Source organism: Seriola dumerili, unplaced genomic scaffold, assembly GCF_002260705.1.
Source record: "Seriola dumerili isolate Sdu_G_001 unplaced genomic scaffold, Sdu_1.0 BDQW01000052.1, whole genome shotgun sequence".
Classification (NCBI taxonomy): domain Eukaryota; kingdom Metazoa; phylum Chordata; class Actinopteri; order Carangiformes; family Carangidae; genus Seriola; species Seriola dumerili.
The window spans coordinates 13,465,498-13,472,926 of record NW_019174307.1 but is presented as its reverse complement, the minus strand read 5'-3'; positions in this window follow the sequence as shown (position 1 = coordinate 13,472,926).

Genomic DNA, 7,429 nt, shown 5'->3' with positions numbered 1-7,429 from the left:
GTCTGTTTGGAGCTACCTACATCCTCACAGAGATATGAAAAGTGTAAACAAAGGACGCACCAGCGAGAAGCCGCTGGGAGAGTATTTGGTACCCTGGTTGCCCTGGAAACAGATTTCCGAGGCACATCATTGGAAATGCTGAAAGGTTGGCCTCCCAGAGCGAGACAGAAGAGAACTGACAGACAGACAGTCAGAGACACAGACAGAGACAGCAGGAAATAATGGTCCCTAGGGGTGGAGGGGGTAGAGGTTTAGTAGGCCACCACGCAGATCTAGTAATTATTATTCAATATAAATGTATACAAGCTCCTTGTATTGATACAGAGGCTGGATGTGAACCTGGCAGTGTGAGGATGTGAGTGGGCTGTGAGGCTTCACGACCACAGGCATGAATGACTCATTCCACATGAATACACAGGCATGTGCTGTGGAAGAACCAGCTAAACTTAGTGAGAGGGTGGAAAAAAATAAAAAAAAGTATTTCATTCACATCAAGTGAACCACGGGCATCAGTGTTGCGAGATTACTCCCAGTGCATCACATGCCTGAGTGCTGTGACATGCTCGGGGCCATATTACACTTTGGTCTGACACTTGGTTTTTACTGACCAGTCTCCAGATGATCTCGGCCTGTCTCAGCCCGAGGACGAGTCATAGTGTCTTCCTCCTTTAATGCTGAGGTCCAAATTACAAGTGTCACATTGAATCTCATGCTTTGGGAAATGTATGGCTTGCCCTGGTCTGGGGATTTAATATTTTGCCATCGGAGGTCTTGTGCACGGCGTGTTCTGCAGCAAGTTCAACCGGCATGAATACTGGATGTCCTGTATGAATTATTTACCAACAGGCACATGTACTGTATGTCCATGTTTTCTTTTTTGATTAACAAAGGGAAACAAACAAAGTCAGTTTTTGTCTCCCATGATGAGCAGATTCACTGTTACGTGCATGACTCAAATGTCACTGTGTCTGATCCAAGTCAAAAATAACAGCTATAAAACCCGAAGTCTCTTTAATGATTACATTTCCTACTGGTAAGGGCCAAAAATTCTCTTTGCACTCAAGTCATTTATTACCCATCTCCGAGACAGCTGTGGTTGGCTTGTCTGTGTAATGACAACCAACCACAGCTTCAATTGGCCATTAGTTTCCATAAGGAAAGTCTTTGGGCCAGGTGGGTCACATAATTAAAGGAGAACAAGTCAAATCCGTGTGTCATTAAGAGGCGAGAGGGATGTAGTGTACCTCTCCGTCTGTGAAAGGGGAGAATAAAACAGAACAATTCTTAAGACATGGACTGTCTGTCTGTCTCATTTATCCAGCAGATTCCACACAGCCATTAAAATCACAAGCTCAAGACAGGCAAAGGCGCTATTTTAAAGCTGCCCACACACAACAAAGATTGGTCGCTGCTGCCTGGTACTCTGTGGGGAATTATGGGTTTTACATCATCTGGTTTATTGTGTTGTCTAAAGGGATTTTCAGCACAATTTATAACTTTGAAATGAAATCAGAAGGTTTCCTTTTTTTTTTTGGTAATCTCTCTGTTCTAATACAACATCCTAAAATAACATACACATCAATTGAACATGCTGTGATCTTTGCATCTGTATTTGTACACAGAACTGTTTTTTTTTCTTCTTCTTCTTCTTTTCTTTTTTAAAAGAAGAATAAAGTGGAAGCAGTAACCAGCTTGAAGCTCCGTGTAGTCCGGGTAGCCTGTTGTAATTGATCCCCCTCAATAACTGAAGAGTTGTAGACCGACTGGAGAGCTCACCTGGAAACAACAAGCAAGGCTTTACCACCCTGATGCTCATGTGCACTGGACTGGAGACAATTGAGAGCTGCAGAGTATCCATTGCTCCATCGATTTCTTGTATCTTTATCCCACTTAATGACTTTTTCGGTCTATAATTCAACTCATGGAGCTGATCCCGGGCCTAGCAGGAGATAGCAGAGAAGCAACTTGTGGTGGGAGCTATTTTGATGAGGAGGAAGATGCCGGAGGAAGAATGCAAAGGATTTAATGAGTGGATTCTTGAAGAGGAGCAAGGATTTGAGAATTCTCTAGTGCCTCAACACCCAGCACAATTATCATAAGCTCTCTGTCATAGCAAAAATGAAGCTATTTTGAGGCTCCTATGTGGCACACAAGAGAATGATAACCATGTTTAGATAATGCACACATCCTGGCTTCAGCACAAGCACATGGACAAATGGTGAACATACTCTTCTCTATAGAGTCATGTGGACCACATAGGTTCAACCATGAACAGCCTCAATGCTCCACTCTTTAGGTCACTTTATCCCTCCGGCCGAGTGAAGAGAGCAGCCGTGGTCTTCACTAAGACTCATCTGTCAATCACAGCTTTCCTTCATCAGTGGGAGCGCACTGACAGCCACAGAGCCTTTCTCCATCACTGAGCACTGAAAAAACCCGCTGATCCCCAGTCTAGACCCCCATACACGCTCCACACTCACCCTGTCTCTGCACATTCAATCAGCCGAATGAAACGCCACAGCACATTTGCAGGGTGTGTACAACCTATCGAACATTAATGACTGTGTTCAGTTTGTTAAGCAATTACACTTCCTCAAGTGAATCCGTCACATTTTCCATCCAAGATCTGCATGTTCGGGACCCCTTCTCCCCTGAGCTCCGGTTTTCTTGTGCAGTCACCCAGGCCCTAAACAGCACACATACACATGCTGTTCCCTGGCCAGTGTCTGCTCCGTGTTGACACTGGCTCACAATTTATCTATTTCTAGCTCGCAGGCTTGTCTCACTGTGCGTTGTCACTGGAGTTGCGCAGCTGTCAAAGTGATGCAAGAACAGATTGAAGACTGGATGCAATTTCAATTGCTTAACTGGTTTACATCGGTTTCTTAGATGTATGTTATGGGACCAATTATGCACGAGAGGGACACTGAGAGAGCAGCAGGGCTTATTCTCTGTCTTTTTTTCTTTTTTTTTCAGATATTTATGGGGAAACTGAGCTTGTGTTGAATATTAATGCGTGTTGATATTCCAGGTTAATGTGGTGGGGAAAAATTCCTGTGGCAGGGAATAACATAGCTGGTTGCAGCATCTCACCAAGTCTGTCAGAAGAAGCAAGGAGCGTTATGATTGTTGTCATATAGTGGAGTATATATGTGCAGATGTACAGTTAAAAGGCTCACGGTTAGAATACAAGACATGATGTGCTTGCACAAACATGACTTCACAAAAGTGATTAGCATGCAGCCTGTCAAATGGAGGAATGCATTAAAGATGACTGACTGTCACACCGCAAATGAATCCAGTTCTATAGAAGTGAGCAGCGGACTGTACCAGGGAGGGTTGTTTTCTGTCCCAGTGGTCTGTCCTTGTCCCTGCTGTGTGTTTTCCTGAGGTAAAAGAAGAAAAGGATCGCTGGCATCCCACAGAAACAGTATCTTCTTTGACTAGACACTTGCCATGTCTCTTCGCCAACTCTTCATGTCTGTCTTGCTTTAAATTATCAGAAAAGTGTATGGCAGGTTTACTTTATCCACAGCTGTGCCACGACCACGTACACCTTGAAGTTTTCTGTCAGAACTGAAATCGTTCATTCATCATGTTTCTGTCATGTCTGTTGTTTTCCCTGGAGTTGGCGGTTTTTCAGAGTTCAGCTGTAGTGTTTCTCATTAACCATTCTCTATGTTATTTATAGGGATCTGTGCGTTAATGTGATTAATGCTCACATTTTATGCCTCAGACCTTAAATGCTGATCAGTACATGAAATGCATCAGGGGCTGAACTGCCTGCCTGTCTTGAATGTAATGTTAAAAAATTCACAGATGAAACAAGATTTCCAAGGTACCACAATAAAAAAAAATACTTGAGCAGATGGCGTTATTTGTGTAACGCTCAGTGATGTTCAGTTTGTTTGGAAACATACAGAGCCACACTGACTGATGTACCATATTCAGATATGCCACTATTGATCTTTGTGTTGAGCTCATTGCACCATCCACCTCCAGTATGTCTTCATTCTCCTCCTTCAAGACCGTGTGCTTCATGAAAAGTTTACATTGCCTTGCAGAACGTTTAAACATCAAAGATGCTGCTGTAACTAAAAAAGATGCTTCTGTTGCAACTCACTGAAGATGTCAGGATGGATATCACAGCGACAATATGTGTCTCCTACCATTACCAACACTTTGTAAAATGTTTATAGCTTTTAACTAATGACTTTCATTCACTTTTACTAAATCATTGACCCAAACATTCTTCTTATTAATGGTCTACAACTCATCTACAAAGTGAACATGCTTTATTAACAATTAATTAACCAATTTCTCCTTTAAAAAAAGAGATAAACTGTTAAGAAATGATGATTTTTTTAGAAACAGGTATAATTAATGTAAAATGTGCAAAATCATAAAAAAAAACGGATTATATCATTTCCAAATCAGAGTGTCACATACAGTATATTACAGTGAAATGGTGCAGATCTCATTTGATGTGGAGACGGCCAGAGAAGATACCGGACAGCCTCCAGGTCTTATATGTGTCTTTTGAGCAGCTCCACTTTCATTAAGTCAAACATTGACTGAATTCACCGTCTGACCAGTCAAAGGTCTGAGCTTATACATACTTTCATAAGAACCATCACAGCCTTTGCTTTCATTTATTCACAGCCATGAATCACTTGAACTTGGAGGCATCATACAGTGTCCAGTGACCAGAAACAATATTCTTTCATCTACTTGCAGTCCTGCTGCCTATTTTTCCACTCTATCCTTTAAAAAAAATAAGAAAAGTAAAATTAACTTAATTTAATCAGCCACTGAATACACTAATGAATCTCATTAGCAAACAGCATATATAGAGAAACATAAGAAATCCCTCAAGATCGTATCCTGTGTAAAAGGGAACAATCAGATTTTCAGAAGTTGAACTGAAATAAAAGAAAAAAAGAAGTTCCTTCACACTGATCGTATGGAGATGATTAAACAAGATATCAGAGGTTTTACCGAAACCCAGTCCGCCTATGGTGATGGGAAAATCCTACTTTAAACTTGATGGATGTAAAGTTATTTCCTCCAAGCTGATTGCCATGGGAACAGTGCTGTAACTGTCTCCTCCATCTGAGACAGTTGATAATTGTCTTCTACTGAAGACCTCTCACGTTGAGAAACTACTATAATAATATAGAACCAGATACAATCCAATAGATGATGAGCAGGTAATTGTGAGCAAAAGTGGTTTGTTTATGTGAATTTTCTGTAATCTTTTGAAAAAAGAACATTTCAACCATGTCCTTCACCTTTGGGTGAAAGCACCGATGAGGAATAATCAGTAGGTTGAAATGAGGAGGGCGCTGTCACAGCTGTAGACACTCACAAAAGCTCTTCTCTCGACATAAAAGGGAATATGTGGAGGTGTCCAGGTTTGTGCCGACAAAAACCCACATAATTAGAAGAGAAAGAGAAATAATGACATTAGTTAGCCTTTTTAATTCCTCTATTTGGACTTCACACTGTGCATAGATTGTCACAAGGTCAACCTCAATTTCTAATTCGCTTCTATCTAAATTGTACTCATCAGCTAACATATTCAGAGCCTCTCCAGAGCAGCCAGCATGACTTATGAGGAGTGGCTGGAAGAAAAACGACACGCAGAGAGAAGAGGAGGGAAGAGAAAAAGAGGGAGAGATATTTTTAATTCACCATTTTCTCACAGCTTTAAATAATCAGTGAGAATAAAATGGGTAAATCCAAACAATTTGCCATGTTAGAACATTAAGGACGAAAAATACAGACACAGAATTTGTTTTACTAGTGTATAAAGGACCTTATGCAATGCTTTATAAGTATGAATTTTAATTTCACTTGTTACAATGTCAATCATTGTCATTGTCCCTCACATCTTTGCACTGCTTTCACTAGTCTGGCACTGTTATCACTTTGGAACCATTTTTAGAACACTGTGGGGCAGTAAACACAGTTTCCATGGAAACATCAGCGAGACACACATTGATAAGCGGATTGGAGCAGCTGTATTTCTCTGATGACGAATGGAACCTCAAAAGCTGAGAGGGCTTCAGCTGGCGAACACAATTAAACGCTGCCAATATATTCGGGAAGAGGGATCCACATAAGCAGAGGAATCTGTTTGATTTCTCATTATGAGGCAGATAACAAACGACTCTTATCTGGTTTTGCCAAAAGCACCCTCTGCCTCTGCCTGCCAGCCTGCCAGCCTGCCAGCCTGCCAGCCTGCCAGCCAGGCTGTGGGGTCTGCTTCTGTGTCTGAGAGCAGCCGCAAATGGGCAACAATTTCCAATTAGATTTTACTTTACAAATGGATATATTGATCTGGTGCAGCTGTTCTCATCAAGCCAGGAAGAAACAATCAGGCACAGTTTAATTTGGCGTCAGTCAATAGTCTTAAGCAGATGATGAAGAAGAAGAAGAAGAAGAAGAAGAAGAAGAAGAAGAAGAAGAAGACATAGGAAGGTCAGTTTTAAAAATAATCATTTCAGAAAGTCACATTATGAATGCTTTTTTAAAGGCATTGAATAAAATTTCTAGCACAAATACTTTGTCTGCTTTTGCTCACTTATTTTGAAGTGCTTATTGTTACTTCACTTGGCTGTTCGACCTTCACTCTGCATTATTTTATGCACACAGTTTTACATCTTGTTTTGTAATGAACAATATTTGCATATTCATAGTTTTTGGATTTTACAATGAGGGAGAAGGATTAGATGCATTTTTAACAAGCTAATTCGAACTTTTTTTTATTTTATTTCTTTTATGGAAAAGCCAGATCGGACGCAGAATTATTATTCCGAGCAGAGTGTTTTAATTGTGTGGAGGTGATTTTTAATGTTGGGCACTGAGAAAAGTTTACATCAGGAGATTATATTTACACTGTGTGCCAAGTCGTCCAGGGTTATGGGCTGAGACTCAGCTGCTGCGAGGACACACAGAGAAAACAATTTGATCACAGTGCAACTGATGGTGTCGTGATAGATGCTTTGCCTGACAGCAGCACATCTCCCCTCTGTGGCTTTCATGGTCCTAAAAGGGCTGCACAGAAAGTACGGGAGCACTGACCTAAAAAAAAAAAGAAAGAAAAAGAAAAAAGTTTTTTTTCCCCCCACAAAGCTCTGGGAACATACAGCTTCATCATTCATGGAGCGTAAGGTGTACCGGTGAACCAACTGTCCAGTGTTAGGTAAGGTAGTGACAGCTGGTACACTGGTGAAGTATGTCACCAGTTTTCAGCTTTGATAGAGCACACACACGACCCTGAAGTGCACATTCTCATTCTGTTGCCATACCGAGTGTGGATCAATGTGGCTGAGGTTCAGTGATGAGCTCGTTCCCCCACTAGCACTCTGATGGCTCTGATTTCCTAATGAAACAGGGCCTACAGAGAAAATAATGACATTCTACT